General features: G+C 39.0%; 1 protein-coding gene across 3 annotated transcripts in view; it reads right to left on the bottom strand.

Moving 5' to 3' along the window:
- NR1H4 (nuclear receptor subfamily 1 group H member 4) overlaps nt 1–11,160 on the bottom strand; it is a 44,635-nt gene extending 33,475 nt beyond the window's left edge. For 2 of the 3 annotated variants that reach the window (XM_035347359.1, XM_035347343.1), the window contains exon 1: nt 6,403–6,559. The gene's annotated coding sequence lies outside the window, so the exon portion shown is untranslated. Of the gene's footprint in view, nt 1–6,402; nt 6,560–11,030 lie in introns of those variants that run through there. The other variant, XM_035347351.1, reaches the window with a different exon arrangement.
- Nucleotides 11,161–20,301: the final 9,141 nt, after the last annotated feature.

The raw sequence follows: 20,301 nt of genomic DNA on the forward strand, positions 1-20,301 counted from the left end.
GAAGTTACAATATTTAATTAAGCCTTCAAATAAAATGCTGCATATGGTTTGTTTGTTTTTTCCTTACTGTGGTGTATCTTATTTGCCATCCTTCTGCTGTTCAATTAAAACCAATGGCAGTTTATGCTTAACCTTGCTCAAATATTCAGACTGAAACACTGTGCTGACCTGCTGAGGACATGCTGCCCAGCCCCTTTCCCGGGAAATACTAATTGTTTGCATTATTTTTTCACCACTCTTTCATCATTTCTTTGGTTTCACTTACTGAAAAAGTACAAGCTTATGGTTAGATCAGAAGACTCCAAGTCAGGAAACTTGAGTTTAGTTTCCAGCAACTGGCTCTTTATCTTGCCTTGGGTAATTACTGGCTGAAGAGAAACGGTGGCAAAAAACAGAAAGCAAAGCCTTGCTCTAATAACCAGGCTTGCCCACCTCCTTCCTCCCTTTGTGGTTTCAAGCAGCCATACAACTCTCTCAGATCAGGAAGCTGGGAGATGTTTGTACCTGGTCACTGGCATACTTTCCTAATGGGTAAGAGCAGCTGTTATCTCCCAAGGTTGACATTGGCACTGAACCCAGAAAAACCAACGGGGTCATCTCCTTCCCACTCCAACCACTAGGGGTTGGACCCTGCCATTGCCTCCTACTGAAGTGGGGGCTATAGTTAGGGCAGCACTGCATTCAGGACAAAGGCAGGCCAAGAGGCTCCCGTACCCAGGTCTGGCCAGTTTGGGTGGAGGAAAAGAGGTTGTGCTCATTTGGGTGAGCTGGGACAGCTCAAGGTGACATTTGGGGCAGAAGAAGAACAGATGTCCAGCAAGGAGGTGTCTCAGGGGCTCACGCAGGCACCAAGAAGATTCTGAATAAAGTTGATAAAAAACCTTTTTTTTTTTTTTTTTTTTTTTTTAAGTAATTCTTTCTTTGTTTTCATTCCCATGGGATTATCCCTAGGACTATGTTTCCAATCACAGTAGTCTTTTGAGAGATAGAGTCTGGTCTGCTTCCCAGTGAGGGCTCAGCGTGTTTCTCTAGCAAAAGTGAAGTCATCTGACAAAAATGTGAATGCAGCAGGAGGCCCCAGAGCTGAGCAGACTGGGAAGTAGTTTGCAAGACCAGCAAGCACACTGTGTAATTATATTCAGATTTGTCCACAAGGATTCATTAAGTTCTTTCTTAACATAAACAAAGGCCCTCTAATTAGACAGATGCATCTTAAATATCTGCCCACAGATAATTTAAACAGTTTACTCAGAAATGTCAAAAGCTGCTTGTGTCACAGACCAGATACGGGTCCTGCAGCAAATAACATGTAAACACACAGTCTCGAATCTAGCACAGAAACAGTTTTGCATCAACAAAAAAACTCCACAAATCTTGACATGGGGTTTAACAACCGGCCCAGTCATCCCAGCAGGCCCACATCTACTTCCAGCCATGTCATCATCTCCATCACATTTGCTGGGGAAGGTATCCCCTGCCAAAACACCTCAAGAAAAGGGGATGGGGGTTCTCTTACAGCTCCATTCGAAGGGTCCTTCAGTGGACAAGACAGCAGCACAGTCAGGACTCTTATAATGGAAAATTATAAGGAGAAAAATCAAAATCAGGCATCTTCAGAGGGCTTCTGAAGTTTTCTCTGGATTTTCATGCTGAAGATATGAGAGAGGCGATCCCTACCCTGTCTTCAAGTGCAAGCCCATTAATAGATTTCTTACAGCCCAGAGGAGTGCAATTCTGTCAGTTCCTTGCAGGATTCTCTCTCCCTGCAGCCAAACTTGAAGATGAAGTTCCATCACTGCTGTTACTTCTCGTGTTTCTTTATTGGATTTTATAATAGGAGCTAACATTGCTGTGTCTGAAATGGTGATGTTGGCATTGTGAATTTCTATATGTTCATACAAAACCTAGAACTTATTTTCTTAGGGAATTTTGGGCATTATATCAGGACATTTTAAATGGAGTCCCAAAAAGACATCAATTACAAAGTATTTTGGTATACAGTTATATATTTAATGAGCAGTTAGATTATTGGGTATATAACCTACATCTCTCTAGTCTGTGCTGCAGATAGGGAAAAGAAAGCAAGCTGCATTTTCAGCCCTAATATTTTGTTTGTATTTTTACAGCTTCTGAACTGTATATAAACATTTTTCTTCCTTTCAGGCTATCACATTTTTGTTTTGTTTTGTTTTGATTTTTAACACCAGTAATTAACATCACTCTTTAACCTCAAGATAGACTTCTTAGAATCTGCTATTCTTTACACATACACACATTTCATTAATAGTGCATCGTTCCTGGTAATAAATTTGGGGATGTATTTAGTGCAACTTCTTAGTATGTAAGGATATTATGAATTTTGTAACTCCACCTCTCCTACCACATCAATTTTGAACTGGATGAACTCAGTTCCAGTCAAATATTCATGATGATTTTAGAGTTCCCTTTTTTTTATTATTAGATAAAAAAATAGATAAAATAGATAAGATAATAAGATAATAAATAAGGCATTTCCCTTAATATATTCAGCTGATGTAGGCCATTTACTGGATTTCATGAAATAAATTAATACTATTTTCTGAGGATTTCTGCAATGCATAAGAGAGGATCACCATTAAAAAGGCTAGAAATGTACTTTCCATTACAGGTAGCTTTGCTATTGTAAGTTTTCCTGAACACCAAACTCTTCGTTAAATATTGATTGATATTTTGCTTTGATATGCTCATGAATCCAACCTGCTGTGAACCACCTATCCTGTTAGATTTATACAATTAATTTAATTAGTAATTTAGCAGCAACTAATTTCCAGCTCTCAGACCTACACCACATACACAATACAGAGCACTTAAACATCAGTTCTTTCACAAATTCAGTTCTAGAAAATAGTATAGGCCACCATAAGTCAGTGTTGCAAGCCATCACAGACCCAGAGGTAGACTCCTCTGCCTTCAAAGAGCTGGTTCCATGATTTACGTCCTATTATTAGCCACTTCTCAGCCTAATCCTCCTTGGCCATTGCTGCAGTTAAACAGCTGGGATCCCAGCTTGCTGCAGCTCCCACTGCACAACTCCAGGAGCACTGCTCTGGCTGGCAGGGTAGTCCCACCCAGCAGACATACAGATGTACCCAGTACCCAACTTGCTGGTGACACAGCCAGGTGACATACAGTGCCATCTGCAGCACAGTACCTATGCACAGAACCTCTCAGCAGAAATATTTTTTTTCCGAAGATAGAAGGCTTTTTGGTTTGGTGGCAAAATTATGTAATCTCAGCTTCCAGAATCAGTTCATCTATATGAATTGGGATCAGCAATTACTCTCTTAATTCAGGTTTATTTATCAACTACACTCATTAAATTGTGAAGTGCTTTTTGATATTCTCACCTTTGGTATGACTAAACTTTAATAGTTATACCTCCTGTTAGTTTCCTTACATGAAGTGTATTTTTATCTACTTATATCTAGATTAAACTCAACTAACTTAGCATACCTGACTGATGTTTACTGCATTCAGCTCTGGGACTCCCAGCACAAGAAGGACACGTATGTATTAGAACATGTCAAGAGGAGGGCCACAGGGATGATCAGGAGGCTGGAGCACCTCTCCTCTGAAGACAGGCTGAGGGAGTTGGGGTTGTTCAGCCTGGAGAAGAGAAGGCCCCGGTGAGACCTTTCAGCAGCCTCCCAGTACCTAAAGGGGGCCTACAGGAAAGCTGGGGAGGGATTTGGTGTCAGGGAGCGGAGTGACAGGACAAGAGTAATAGCTTTGAAATAAAACAGGGCAGGTTTAGGTTAGATACTAGGAGGAAATTCTTCACTCAGAAGGTGGTGAGGACTTGGCACAGGCTGCCCAGAGAACCTGTGGATGCCCCATCTCTGGAAGTGTTCAAGGCCAAGCTGGATGGGGCTTTGGGCAGCCTGGTCTGGTGGGAGGTGTCCCTGCTCTTGGCAGGGGGAATGGAAACAAGTGATCTTTAAGTTCCCTTTCAACACAAACCATTTTGTGATTCTATGTTCCACCCTGATGCATAACTAAAAAAAAAAAAAAATACTCAATCAGGAGAAAAGCTGAAATAAAGTCAATAGGTGGACAGGAAATCAATAGTGCTCTTCAAAATAAGAACCTCTCAAGAGAAATTAAGAGTCATGATGTAAGTAACAAAGCAGTATTTTAAAAAACTGCTTTAGCTAAATTTATTCAAAAAACTATTTACTCCACCTTTTGAAATTATGTCATAGGGTTAAATTATGCACTAAAGAAAAAGATCAGAATATATAAATTAAAATCTATGCCCATTTACTTGACATTATTTTCAATTATATTTCAAAACAGTCAGTCAATGCATGTTTATATATCTGATGTTTAAGATCAAAATTGAGATACATATGGTGAAATAAGTCACATAATACAGCATGTATGTACATACATGTTTATTCAGGTTTCTTATGGGTTATATGTTCCTGGGTGTATTCCAATATATATATGTATACACAAATGCACTTGCATGTGAGTGTAAGTTTCAGTTTATTGTGGACTCTTAACAGTGGACTGCCTCTGACCCTTCTGTAGCCAATACCAAAGCTTCCCCTGGCTTCTGTGTAAGCAAAACCAATCCTCTTAATGAAGTAATTAAAGTCAAAATCAACTGGGCTCACTGAAAGACAAAAGCATTATAGACCCATCCTTTCAGGTAAAATAAATATGTGTGATCATCAGAAAAGCTCCATAAAAATCAAATTGAATTTTACCTTCAGAAAAAAATCATTGAATATTTCAAGTACTCAGTAAAGACAGACATATCAAAGCACTGGCAAAAAAAAAAAAAAATAATAATAATAATACAAATAGTGAGGTACATTTCCTTCCTTCTGCCCTGTAATTTAGTCCTATTCTTTACACATCTGGCTGCCAATTCTCAAAGAGAAATTTTTGTAACAACATTAGCCTATGGCCTGATCCACACACTGTTAATATTAATGGGAATATTCTCATCTAGTTCACAAGCTTTTGATCTGGCCTCATAGCCTTTTTGTAGAATATTTAATGTGGTGCCTCACATATATGAAAGGCTTTTTTATTTGCCTTCTTGTTTGTTGTAAACTGTATCAAAGACATGAAAGCGTTATGAAGATTTGCACTCCTCATTTCTAGCCTTTCACTGCCAGTGCGCTTTGGCATGCATGGCACCAGTGGCAGCTATGCAGCAACTGATGCAGAATACAAGCAAAAATACCAGCAAGTTTGAGAACCAAGGGCAGGACTGCTACTGGGGTTGGTTGAAATTTACTGTGTTTGTTTGTTTTGTTTAAATATGATCTTTAAAATCAAAGGAACAAGGCAACAAAAGACACAGATGAAGTGTGGGATATTCATACAGCTTGTGTTGAGGGAAAATGTGAATCTTCACATCAGGGACAAGTAGAACTGAAAACTCTGCCAAAAGATTTGATGCCATTTCTGAACCTAGGCATGTAACTTCAAAGAGTGGGGTAGTTTCTGACTGTCCCTGGGATGAATTAAATACTGTTTCTCTGCACCTTCCGTTCTCTAACATCTTTTTCCTGGCTAACCTCATAAGACTGCAAAGTTTCTATCTTAACCTGTATTTGAACTCCCTTCTAGCCTAGCGGGACCTCCATCTAGTACAAGATCTCTAAGCTGTCTGTAACATGAGCAATAGAAGTAAAAATAAATTTAAGTCAAAACTGTGCCACTCTTGTAGTACTCTGAAGATAAATGGCTAGCGGGAGTATTCAAAATAAAATATTGTTTTCTTAAAAAAAAAAAATAAAATAAAATTAAACAGTAGCCATTTGAAATGTGAAACCCCCTTTTGTTTGTACTAGTTTTGTGAAATAAGTGCTAAAGTCCTGGACTTCGGAAGATGCACCTGGAATCTGTACACAAGACAGTTAAAGAAATTACATAAAACAAGTATAACTATCCCCTCACAGATCATCCCATTTTCCTATTAAACACTTTTTTTTTTTTTTATTTTCTAAAAATAAATTTAAAAAAGAGCAAACCGGTACAATTATAAAGCTGAGGCACATAATTAACTAGATTGCGTTACTGAAGGAAAAACTTATGTCAAAGTTAACCTTTCCTTTTTACTGACACACAGACACTGAACTCAGTTTTCTAATGACAAATTCCGACACTGACATTTTTTTCCATAACCTTAACATGTTTCCCAAGCAGAGTTTCTGCTGTTGCACAAGTCTTGTAGATTAAATCATTTCTCCATATATTATCCTTTCATAAATTATTAGTTTTAGAAATCCTTCTTTTTTTCTGGCCAAGAATCCATTAACATACTCTAAGTAATTCAGAGGAGAAAATTTTCCATACTACGCAACTTCACAGCAAAATATATTTATTTAAGGAATTATTACTTACTGTCCTTTTCTGCAAGACTGTGGATGGCAGGATGTAAAACAGTTCTGCACTCAGTTCAGTATCCTAGTGATTCTCACACAGGAACATTTATGTTTTGTTTTGTTTTTAGGTTTAGCAGAAGCCTGTAGTGATAACACAATGAATCAAAGCTTGGGCTCATTGGCTCAGTGCCCTAATGGACAAGGATTACTCATTAACAATTCTTTCTTTGCGAAACTTCCTAAATGCAGGCTGTATTAAAATGTTGTGAATCCCAGCTTGCCCATCAAGACAGAGACTTGAAATTCTCATTAATACTCTGGCTGGGTGCAGGGGGGCAGTTGGCTCAAAAGGTAGGGTAATAGCACTGTGTGGTTGAAAAGTGTTGTGCACTTTTCTTGCATACATATTTTTTTTTACGACACTGTCAGCATCATTTTCTTTTCCAGACAAGGAATCCAAAAGGCATTCCAAAACATATACTTGACTTTTAAGTATTTCTGTTGTATTTTACACTTATGAGGGCAATAGAGCATTTCAGAGTATTACACCAAGTACTGAAGAAGCAGAATGATTTACAGCATTCCAGGGATTTGTGGACGCTAAAGTTTAGTTCCCAGATCTGCCACACTCTCTAACAAACCACATAGTTTTGATTTGGGCTCATCCCATAAAGCTTTAGGAATGAAACTAAGACCCTTTACTTTAAGCCTAGCACACTCATGCACCGTTTGTGCAAAAAGGGAAGAAATTGGTACCTGTAGAAGGTAAATCAAATCATGGTTGCACTTCACCTGAAAATACTGATCTCTTGCTACTGACAAAAACGTAGCCTTGAACAAAAATGTCCTCATTTACCCAGCAGAGAAATAAAATAAAGGATGAATGCAGCCTGTTCTGTTACAACATCACACCTACACAGTAAGAGTAATAATTCTCTGTTCTGTATTGACAACATATCCTCTGGGAATCAGTTGATTTGGCAATAGAATTGAGACAAACTTCAGCCAGAAGGACAGCTGGCAGCATCAGTCATGGTTAATGAGTTCATGTCTGCCCTACAGTATATGTTCTCCCTCCTTCTCCTCTTCATATTTGCACTGCCTGATCAAGAGTGCATACACAAAAGCTGTGCCTCCTACTCCAGGAGAGAGGCATTGGGCAACAAACACATTCCTTTCTGGGAGAAAGGTGAGAGTTACTGGCCCTGAAGTTATCAACAGTAACATTCCCTTCCATTTAAGAGGAAAAAAAAAATAGAAAAGGTGTATTCATGCTCAGTCTTGCCTCATGGAAACTGGAACTGTCTATCTTTCTCTTTAAAATGTATTATGTCTTTCTCATATTCTTTCCCTTCCCTGGTAGCCAAACACACATGGGTCTGTCAGGTTTCTGAAGAGATCAAAGCCATAAGACTGCATACCACTGTTTTCAGGGACTTTTGCCTACAATTCATTCTATCAGGCACTACTAAGGACATTTAAGACCAAAGTTATCTCAGTCCTCATGGCTGACTCTCTGAAAGTCGTCACCACACTCTAAATGATGAGATTTCTGTTTTACAAATTCATGTTTAGCAAAATTGACAGTGCTTGCTAAGAAAAGAATTCTTCCAAAATGCTCTTGCTCACAAGAGGCAGGTGGTCTCTACAACTCAGACCATGCCAACATCCTATTTGACACTTTTCAGTAAATGTCCACTACTGGTGTCTAGGAAACACATGCCAAAAAAAAAAAAAAAAAAAAAAAAAAAAGCTTTCTTCAGTCATCTTCAGGCTAGTAATGGGATTTGTCCTTTACCAGGTGAGGCAGCAGAAGCTGCATGATGTCCAACAAATGTTATGTCTCACATCATATTATGTCTCATCTCTTGACAAGTCCTGAAGACCTTAAATCCTTTTTCAGCTTTCTGTTTCCTGCAAGACTGGTCCTAGATATTTAGTGCCATAGCACATTTGCTATTTAGAAGCCCCTAGAGACCAACCTTCTGTTAAAACTTCCACAAAAGCATTTTTCACTCACTGTGTGGATGCTGTTTTACAGACAGAGAAGAGCTCACAAAAATAATAATAATAATAATAAAGAATAAAAATTTAATATCTCCATTCACCAATTAATTTGTTGCATTAAAATGTTTTTCCTTTCCCCTACAATAATAAAAAGGCAAGTGGCAAAGTGATGCTTTGTCCACTAATCAATACTTTCAACACATTATTGGAAAAAGCAAAGAAAGAATCCACACAATCAAAAGAGATGTTGCGTGTAGCAATGACATGTGGCATTACTAGTTCAAGCCAGGTGTTCATATTTTATTGTGCCTGATGTGCAAATGAAAATTTAATAAAAAGCAGTTAGAGCAAAACAAATGTCTTCTGTAGTGTAATGAGACTATCTAAACAGCATTAAGGGAGAGAAGTGGCAGGATAATTATCCAAATCCAGCTACCTATATACAGAATATCTTTTCTAAATGGCCCACACCACAGACCATGCTGTGTCCCAGAACAAGCCATTGCCTTTAGCTGGGAAAGTTTCTAGCTTGGTTATAAACAGTGGCATGGACACTGTACAACAGAGTCACCCACACCTTTTCTTGCATCCCTTCAGCACTCTGTTTTTATTGTTCCTGCACAGAGAACACAAGTCATTTAAAACACTTTTGGTGCCTGTCTACTTGGGCTGGCCATTTCTTACTCTTAGGCACTCTCAGAAATATCACTGTTCATCAATGTAATGAAAAGGAAATATTTTATTTCTTGAAGGATAGCCAAATTATCAGCAGCTTACAATAAATTTTATCATACAAAGATAATTAAGTAATCTTAATAGATAAGGTTGCTTCTGTACAGGCTAAAAAAAAAAAAATAATAATAATAATAGGAAAGAAATGGGAAGCAAAGTTTTGGTGAATGAACCCTAGCAGTTGTTCATCTTTTTTCCCCTTCCTGTATTTAAAAAGTGGAGAATTAACTCCACTTTTAAGATTAGTTTTGATTATTGAATAAGCCTTTCACTGACCTGAGCCTTTTAGTTATTAGTTGCTCTCTGATTATGTGGTATCTGAATAGGGATGACTGTTCAACAATCATATGTTTTGCACAGATGTAATGCAGTATTTTGTCTTTATCACTCACATATTTAAAGTAGAGTCATGAAGCTGTAAGATGACCATGGAACAATCAGTCCTAAGGGGGGAATTCCTCTCTGATGGCAGGCAGTTAATAGTTAACTAGCATGCTCTGGGAAGAGGATATATGTTATTAACAAGATACCATCTTACAGCTGACGGTGCAAGGGAAGAGCTGAATATACGTGGAATCAGCAACAGAGTCAGATAATGCACTTCATTATGTGGAGCATGGTCTACCTCCCTGTAGCTGACTGCAACTGAAATTCAGAATATATTTTGCTATAAATAGGTTCTAGTTATTCCATAACATCAGATTCTCTCTCATTTATTTTACATTTTAATTAAGGCACTGATATTACATGCATATATTGTTCTGCTTCCTGCTAGGGGTTACAAGGTTAAAAGTTACTAGAGGAATCACAGCTAAGTTACTAGGGGAAACTCAGTTAAATATGTTCATAGAGTATTAGCTGATAAGAAGTCCTCCTAGAGGCTTCAAAGTAAAGCTTTTTCCTCTTGATATTTTGATGTTATACAGTAAGACAGTGATTGAGTTCAATAAGGGTTAGCCTTCATTTATGTAAATATTTGGAGAGAGAAAGAAAAATATGAAATGCTGATCTATTCCAGTAATTGAATGTTCTACCCTTTCATTAAAAAGCAGTTATTTTAAACTAAATGTCAAAGGTGATGAGTGAAGTATCATTAATAAATAGATATCGGGATATTTTTAAATGGGCTTTTAAATTGTTGTCTGAAACATACTAAGAAAATTCCTTCTACAAACATTTAAATTTCAACTTGATTTTAATAATGTGTTTAGCATCAAGGGAAAAGAAAGATGTTTAATAGTAGTTCAATGGCTAACAAGAAGCCATTTATTTTAGGATAGGGGAGGAAGTACAGTCTGCATAACATGAATGGATTGTATAAGCCATATAACTTTGGAGGTTTAGGAGGAGCATCCACTAATACAATTTAGCAAGTCAGAGGCAATATTGGCCTTTTAAGTTGTCCATTCCTCTGTTCTATACTTTTTGTTCTAGAAGAGGAACTACCATGCTCTGAAGCATGGCACGCAAACAGCTCTTTTCATTGCATTTCTGCACCCCAGATGGGCACCCACTGCTCAGGGGAACAGCCCCATCCTACCCCAATAGCTCCATGACCACCCAGGGCACAGGGGGCTATCATACTTTTGGTAGTTGATAGAAAGCTCATTATATCTGCCTACACATCCAGAGGGAAGGGAAACATCAGATTTGGCTGTGAGAAGTCATTCAGGATTCCATTTGGAAGAAACTGCATTCTTCCTTATGCAAGGAAGACATTTTTGGATCAGGGAGGAGCAGGGCTGCTTCATGAGGAGAAGCAGTCAATAACCAAAGATAGTCCCACAGTGGCTGAGCAGGGCCCAGTTTCTAATCGCAATAGGCCCAGAAAAAGCAGGGTGGCAAATCAGGCCCCACAGCCCATCCAGAGATCAGTCAAGGCCAGGTATAGGACTAGAGATACGTTACCTGCAGCGTCAGCCTGTTTTCATCCCAGGACTGGAGATGAAGCAGGCTACAGCTCCTACCCACAGTCAACTACCTACAGTAAGCCAGCACAGGAGAAGACACCAAAAACACCTCATGCTTTGCTCAGGCCAGGAATGAACGCCCTGGCTTGAGCTTAAACAGTACCCTGACCCAATTGACTCTGTGTAGGGGAGGCCCCAGCGGAGGACAGTCAGGGCCATCAAGACCTATTAATGTCCTTTGGTTCCTGATATACAGTTGCTCTCAAAGCCTTTTCTGATTTTAAGAGCAGCTTGTTTCTTTATTCCTGTCAGAAGTAGGACAACTGGTGAACACAGTTTCAGATACCTCGAACAGGACTAGACATCTAATGTCCAACTTGTGCTGGAAAGACTAAGATGAAAAGTCCATGTCACAAGTTCAGCTGAAGAATATTTGTGACTCCACTCACCTAAGGAAAAACAAAAGGGGCTGAAAATTAGATAATTTTGGATCCTGGACATAGGTGAAATTTGTCAAATTTGGTGAAGTGAGGAAGTATATAACCTTTATCTTTTGATTATCCCCATCTTAATTCCAACAGAGGCATCCATGAATGTGTTTGTAGAGCCCTTCCCACCCCAGTATAGGGAATTTTGGTGAGATGACTGACTGAAATTACACAGCTCATAGACACATTCCAGCAAAGAGGCCATGGCTTTCCCACAACAATGGTATCCTTAACCACAGGGGCCCACAGAGGTACAAACAAAGCATGAGGTACAGCAATAGTCCCCTGCTGTGACACACGTGAAGTGCTCATTAATCTGGAGTAACATTGGCTATGCATGGTTATGTGGGGTGCTTGTGAGCAAGTGAGCAAGTGAGTAGGCAATGTCTGTGTTATGGGGACTAAGAAACACAGGTGAAACGGAGGACAGTAAGGGTGAACAGACACCTGGGCAGAGGATCCTTATTCCGTGCACTAGGGCCCAGGTCACTGATACCATCCTCTTGGCAGCCACCTCAAAAACAGTTGGTACTGAGGAGAGAAGGAAATCTGAAGGATGAGTAAGTGTGAATGTTGAAGAAGGGAATGTGAAACAGTAGATCTTGGGAGAATTGAGGGTTTCCGTTTATTTTCCTTTCTTTTCTTATCTTCAATTTACATCTTGCCATTCTGAAAAAAATATATTACTTCCCTTTATGGAAGAAAGAAAATAAATGCAATAGTAATTTTATTAGATTTAAACAACACAAACCAGGAAATGCAGATGTTACTTATCTCATAGCAGTATTAACATGGGCTCACTATAAAGAAAAGCTTTATTTATCAAAACCTAATCTGAATACCCCTTTTGTCCAAAATTGGGTTGTATCCCAAAACATGAACATTTGCATTGGCAGATCCTTCATTTATTTCAAATCTCACTTGGCAGATATATTTCATGTTCCCATCTCACCCAACAACAGAAATAGTATAACAAAAACGTGTTATCTAGAGTAGATTATATGCATGAGAAAATTGTATAGTTCTCTTTCTGTCTTTGATGATGCCTCCTGCCAAACCTTGACAAGGAAGAGAGTCTTACAATTTTTTTACTTTTGGGGTTTGCCTATTTCTATAAATAGTTGTGTAGGACAGAGATAGTTTATGTGAAAAAGTGGAAAAATCGGTTCAAAGCATGACACTGTTCCTCCCTCTGCATGGGCTCCTCACAAATTTGGAGCCAAATTAGAAGTTCCTATCCTTTCCCTCCAGGTTTCCACAAAATTGCCTCAAGCTAGGGAGGGAATGTGGTCTTCCTCTCTTCACTGACAAGTCTTTCCCCAGTACTGGTGTTTTCCCCTGAGCAATGGAGTGTCCTGCCAGGAGGATGAACCCTGCTCATATAGGAGGCTGCTCTCAGCCTCAGCAGCTAATCCATGGTGGAATAAGTCCTCAGGAGTCTTTGGGATTAGTCACAATGTTTCAACATCTTATTTTAGACATACTTGTATTTCTTGAGCAAATAAACTAATTACCACAATGGGAAAGGGGGAAGGAGAGGTGTTCTTTTTACAGAAATAGCAGCTAGGAAGTTCTTTTGAACAAAGGCTGGACCAAGCAGCTGGTATTGGTGTTAACTCTTTTGTCTAGCAAGACCTAGTGGAGAAGTGGGCTTCAGCAGCAAGCAGGAACCCTCTTACCAGCCACTGTGATGTACAGAACTGCTCAATGAAAAATTCTCCAGGCCACATGAAACAGCCTCCATGTAGCATGGAAAATTAAGTCTCACTTTCTGATCTGGTTTGGCTCCATATTTGTGAGAAGACTCTACCGAGAAAAAAAAAAAAAAAAAAAAAAAAAAAAAAAAAAAAACAATGCCATGCTTTGAACTGCTTTTTCCCACTTTGTTACATAACTTATCTCAGTCCTACACACCTATTTATAGAAACAGACAAACTCAAAGTCATGAATTAAATTTGAGTGAAAAGTTAAAACAAGACAGAGCAAATGATCAAGAGCTAGGGAACTGCTGTTCTGGTTATCATGTGGACTACAGCTGAGTCTTAGCTGCAGACAACTTATATATGGAAGTTGTTTGGCTGAAGCATATGTGTGTGCATATGTGCAGCTGTTGCTATTTCTACTCAAAGGAAACAGAATCTGCACCTGTGATTAACAAAGAAATCAATGTCACTGACATCTGAGGGGCAAATATTGTGCCCTAATTTTTTTCCAGTACTTTCCACTGTAATATCTGCTAATGATAAAAAACAGAAATAGAAGCTGATGAAAGCATCAAAGGCAGCAATAACTTGAACAACAGTATGATTATTAGATACAAATAATGCTGTTCTAAAGATGCTGTTCTAAAGCTATTAAAATGATGACTTCCCACATGTAATGCTTGTTCATGTAAACATAACAAAAGGGATTCCTTCCTTTATGCATGGAAATTACACAGATATTAGCAGATGACTATTTCAGATTGGTTGTTTCATTAATGTGTAGCCAATAAATACACATCTTGCCAAATAAAAGATTGATAGAAGGGGAAAAAATCATTGTAGTGACATCAATTTTTAAGAACAGAAAGTATTTTTCTCCTGAGTATGTGATATCATTTTGGAAGTATACATAAACCCTGAAACAGCATTGTGTTTGCTGCACATCCAACTCTTTCCAGGGAGGGCCAAAGAAGGGCATACCTAGCTCTTACAGTTTTCAATTCAGTCCAAGAAAGATAACTCAAAATTAGAAAATGTTAGGGAACTGCTTTTGTCCCAGTGAGAGAACTGCTATCCAAGTAGGTAATGAGCACCTTGAACTATGCCAGACATTAGTGTCACTGCTGTAGCACAATACCCTCTATATTCAGATGTTTGCTTGAAAAATCACCAATTCTTAAATCTTTTAGGAAAATATAGCAAAGCATAACTTGTTATAGAGTAAAGTTGAATTAAAAATGTGATATACCAAACATGTGCCTCTCCTCTGACATTAAAGTTTAAACAAAAATAATTTGCCCAAGAAATATGATAATGAATAAATATTGGAGACTGTAATTAAGTGGTAGCACAAAAAAAGACAAATCATCACTGAAGCTGCAAATCATTTCAACTTATACCTCAGAAAAGTGTATTTTATATACTGTATACTTTCTAAAGAGCTTTTGAAACTATCATAGTTGATACTTATTTTATCATTTTAATCATTAACTCATTGCTTAACCTGTCTTGTTACTTAGGTCTTTAAAAGTCAACAGATAATAAAATGAAATAAATAAAACCTTTGTCACTCATTCCTACATCGTTTTACGTAACTCTTCTAAATGAGTTGCAACAGAAACCTTTGAACAGCATGCCAGTAAAACGGACTGTATTGCAAAGAAGCTGATAAAGTCTTATTTGGAATATTGTCAATATATTCCAGGAATTTAACTGTATGTAACTAGATACTTTAAGCTTCTTGAATGTTATAAATCTTTGTCCTGTAAATAATGCTCTCTCTTATTTCTTCAAGTGGAAAAGCTTGATCTATGATGGCCCAAATAACTGTATTTTTTTATGAGGTTGCCAGAAAAATGGGCAGAGACACAATGATTTCTGTAATAGGAATGTCAGCCAGCAAGTGCTGAAATGAAATGAGACCTTGACTGCCTTTACACCTGACCTTGGATTACTTCAAGGCAATAACTGAGGTGTGAAAAAGCACTATTTTCCTGTACCCACCCTTCATCCCTCTACTTAGTATCACAGTGTAACAGTATTTTAGCAATCTACTTCCTAGTCCGGATTTTTAGAAGTGAATTAAAAATTTATAGTGCCTCCATTTTTTTATTAAAAAAAAAAAAAAAGAATTAAAAAAATCCTTTTAAGGTGGATACTCACTCAGTTCTTGCTGAAAAATTAGCTGTTCCCTAATGCAACATGGGGGAAAACCAAGACTAATTACAGGTCTGTGTGCAACTGCTGGGCTCTGATTTCATTGGGATATTAGAGACATGGTGGGATAGTTCACAGTACTGGAGTGCTGCCTTGGATGAATACAGGTTCTTTAAGAAGGGCAGAGGAAGGCAGTGAGAAACTGGAATTGCCCTGCATGCAGGAGCAGGAGGAATGCATAGAGGTCTGCCTTAGAATGGAGTAGGATGCTATGGGAGACAGTGCTGAAAGACTATCAGGCTTGTACAATGAGAAGGCTGTCTTGGTGAACAAAGGGAGAGCTTTAAGCTTTACTTTAGCAGGGCTTTCAGCACTGTCCCCCATAGCATCCTAATTGACAAAATGATGAAGTGAAGTACAGGCTGGATCAGCACACAGTGAGGTAGATAGGAAACTTGTTGGTCTCAAGGAGTTGTGATCAGCAGCATGAAGTCCAGCTGGAGGCAGTCATTAGTGATGTGCCCCAAAGGTCAATGTTGGGGCCCTAATATCTTCCTTAATGGCTTGGATGATGGGACAGAGTATACCCTCAACAGCTTTGCAGAAGATACAAAATTGAGAGGAGGTGTTGATACACTGGCTGAGTGTGTTGCCGTTCAGAGGGGCTTTGGCAGGTTGGAGAAATCGCCTGAAAGGAATTTCATGAAGTTTAACATAAGGACATACAAGTTCTGCACTTGGGAAAGAATAACCCTGTGCATCAGTAAATATTGGGGTCTAGCCGGCTGGGAAACGGCTTAACAGAGAAGGTCCTGGGTGTCCTGGCCAAATTGAAAATGAGCCAGCAATATGCCCTCATGGCAAAAAAGACCAGCAGGTCAAAGGTGGTGAAACCTCCCCTTAGCCCCAGTCAGACCCATCTGGAGTGCTGGGTCTAGTTCTAGGCTCTCCAGTGCAAATAGGACACAGACTTGCTGAAGCAAGTCCACTGAAGAGCCATGAAGCTGTTTAAGGTGTTGAGACATTTGATATACAATGAAAGGCTGAGAGAGCTGTGTCTGCTCAGTCTGGACAAGAGAAGGCTCAAGTGGGACCTCATCAGTGTGTATGAATACCTGAAGGTGGGAAGTAAAGAAGATGGAGACAGATTCTTCTCAGTAATATTCAGTGACAAGATGTTGTGGTTTAATGCAGCAGGAGCTAAGTATCACAGAGCTATTTGCTCAATGCTTCCCCAACTCAGTGAGATGGGAGAGAATTGAAAACATAAAGTAAAATTGCAAGAACTTATGGGTGGAGATAATGCCAGTTTAATACAAAAATATAGGGGGAAAAAAGAAAAAAAAATAAAAAAAAAATGATGCACAGCACAATTGCTCTCCACCAGCCAACGAATGTCCAACCTGCTATGCCAAACCTGGCATAGAAGGGCAGCAGGAGAAGCTCAGAAGTACTTCATTTAGTGTAAGCATTGCTCAGCAACAATTAAAATGTCACAGTGTTATCAACATTATTTTCTTCCTAAATTCAAAACACATCAACATACCAGCTACCAAGAAGAAAATTAACTCTATCCCAGCCAAGGATCAAGGAAAAATTAACTCTGTTCCAGCCAGTACAAGAATAAAGAGGTATTAATTGAAATACAGGGGAAAAAAAATAAATATAAGAAAAAATATAAATATTTCATTGCGATAGTGGTTAAACACTGGAGCAGGTTGCCCAGAGAGGCTGTGATGTCTCCATTTTTGGAGATACTCAAAACACTACTGGACAGAGTCCTGGACAACTTGTTCTGGCTCACCCTACTTTAGCAGGGGGTTTGGACTAGATGAGCTCTGGAGGTCCCTTCCAACCTCAATTGTTCTGTGATGATGTAATAAATTACATGTTTTGGAGTAAGCAAACTAATTAACATCCCTTTCAATAAGTCCCTAGCTACAGAAATCCAGCTTCCTGAAGAAAATGTAGCATCACAAAATAAAACGCTAAGCCTACTTACACTTTGTGAGGCACTCCATGTGTTGAAACTCAAATTCCACACAAATTTGACAGCGTTACCTATCTTTAGTTATTTCATAATTTTGGGGGGAAGGGCTAACAAAAAATGTTGCTGAAGGGAAAAACTATGCTCCCTAAAATGGTTCAAACAAAACATTCCTGATAAGGAAATCTACATATTTGTTATGTTGGGTTGGAGGGCTTGCTGAGCTTCAGCACTTACAACTATTTGATGGCTCAAGGAAACAACCTATGATTCTCGAGCGTAACAAGTGCCTGTGTCTTTTAAGAATAAACTCAACCATTGACACAAGCCAGAGAACAGCCTGTTAGCAAACTGCTCCTACGGGCCTTTTTGAAGAGGCAAATTCTTTTGTAAAACTTTGGGGAATTCTTTCTCAATAATTGGCTCAAGTCAACATCATTTCATCTCTGAAAGATATATAATTGCCCAAGAGCAACTGCTAGATAATCCTGCTGCTTGAGCCATGGCATGTGATAGCCAGCAGCGTAGTGGCTTTCAGCCTGCCTTTACACCTGCCTTGTGCATGCCACAATTTGAGGGGACCCCACAATGTTAAGGAAGAGCAGAGCCACCAGCGCAGGTTGAAGTCATTCAAGCTCCTGCATGGTGGGGATACGAATATGCCCTCCCACTGCACATATGGATGCACTATGTGCACAGGGATCACAGGAGCAACTCAAGAGCATTGAGCTGGGCTAGCCTGGGGGAAAATATGAGGCTTAGCTCTGGATAAAGCTTAGGAGAGAAGGAACTGCACCTTGCCAGAAGTAAATATAGCAGCAGTGGGTACCAATCAGCAAGGGACAGCTTTAAGCTTTTAGAAAAGCTGAGACAGAGATTGGAACTCGGACAAATGTTCATGAACTATGCAGAAATGGACTTGGAAACACCAGCTGTTTCTCATGGTCTTACAGTTCCTGTAACCAGTTCAGCCAACAAGGGTAGGGCACAGAGATCCCGACTGCAGTTTCCCTCCCAGTTTTGTCAGTGACTTTGCCCCTCAGCTCTGTCTAAGGGTGGTGTTTCCTTTTGTGCACTGGCAGAGCAGACAGAGCAGGGCAGGCCAGTGCAGCCTTGACCTTTGGCCAGCCAGTGTAATGCTTCAGCTACTGCTGCAGCTGCACTGCTGCTGCAAACAGGATTGTCGGCCCAAAATGACCCTCTTTCTGAAAAAAAAAAAAAAAAAAAAAAAAAAAAAAAAAAAAAAAAAAAAAAACAGAAGTTGCTAAAAAACACAAACTTTTGTTATTATTGATTGCATGTTTCCCAGTGTCTCATGTACCGTTTCATGAGGTGGCAAAGGTCAGGAGAAACCACTGGTAAAAACAAGAACATACACAATAAATATAAGATCCACTGCAACTGTAGCTATTTTCTGCACCATGCCCAAAGCCCTGTAAACACTTAATTTGCAGCCAGCATAGAGCAATGGGAAATGGGAAGTGAACAGTGCAGGACAGAGGATATTGCATTCCCTTGCTAAGGGAAAACCTACTTCCTAGGGTTCTCCAAGCTGACTCTGCCTGCCCCATATGAATGTACTATTCCACAGGAGTAACAATATGCCCATTCATGTTGATTGTCCTTCACTTGTTTTTCTCATTAAAGGTAATGTCTTCTAAGTTCAGATTAGTACTTTAGTACTATGATTTTAGTACTATGATTCAGATTAGTACTTTAGTACTATGATTTTCCCTTGCCCATTTTGAATCAGCAGGGATCCATAAGCTGCTTATAATCCCTGCAAATTTCTACCAGCACAAACTACAGAACTGATTGCTGTCAGGAAATAAATTGAGTCTTTGAGGACATCTTTCTTTTGATTACACACATGGAGAGGCAGCAGGGAACAAGCAGATGGGATCAAAGTTCTCTCCCTAAAACAAGAGAAAGCCCCATTCCCTTATCTTAATCATGGCATCAGCAAGTTTCTCTGACTAATTCCCTTGCTGTTCATTACAGCTATGCCCAGCAGACAGAAAATACCTGGCACAGTGCTGGCGGTGACTGCCAATTCCTGAGAGGATAGCTATCTTTATTGGCTACCTTAAATATTTCCTGGTTTACAAAAGTTGTTCTCTTACTGAAGGTGATTCATGACAAAACCTCTGGACAACCAGAACTCTGAGCTAATGAAGATTTATTTTTCATGAGTTCTAGTTTGCCTAACACATATTTAACTGAGCAGCCATGACCTGCTCAAAGGAGCTCTAAATTTGTTGTGTGCTAGAACTGAGCCTAAAACAAGGAGCAAAGTAGATGCCAATTTTCTACAGCAAGATTCTGAGCTCTGGCTTTATTGAGCAGATAAACCCAGTTATAGATAAACAACCATAGTCTGTTGGCTGCTGCAGATATCTAATACACTAATTAAATGAGAAGCTAAAAGAGGCAAACTTTTATTATGAAGGAGACTTAAAATATCCAAATGGTATGCTCTCAGGGAAAAAATTGTTGTCTCTCATTATGTTATTTCAAAGATAGTTCAGCACAGAGAAACCAAATCTTATTGCATTTTTTACATATATTCCTCATATTCCTCATGGAATTCTGCATGTAGAAGAGCTGTAAAAATGCTAAGCATTATAAGCACTAAATCCCAAAATGTTTGAGATATAACGGGGACAACTTTTGCTGTCACATCTAAACACTCTTATCAACTGGATGTTAAGAAATGACTGGTATCAGTATGTGAGTAATTAAAAGCATTTTTAGAAAGAAGCCTACCAGACTTTCTTCTGCATATACACACGGAGCTATGTAGTGTGAGTCATGTTGTCTACACAACATAAGCATTCATATGGCATAAGAATGAAGGTTTTGGATCTCTCAATTTATTTATTCCTGATTTCATGACAGTTAAACTTTGAAATCAGACGTGAGTGGAATTCCCTG

The sequence above is a fragment of the Oxyura jamaicensis genome, chromosome 1 (assembly GCF_011077185.1).
Source record: "Oxyura jamaicensis isolate SHBP4307 breed ruddy duck chromosome 1, BPBGC_Ojam_1.0, whole genome shotgun sequence".
Classification (NCBI taxonomy): domain Eukaryota; kingdom Metazoa; phylum Chordata; class Aves; order Anseriformes; family Anatidae; genus Oxyura; species Oxyura jamaicensis.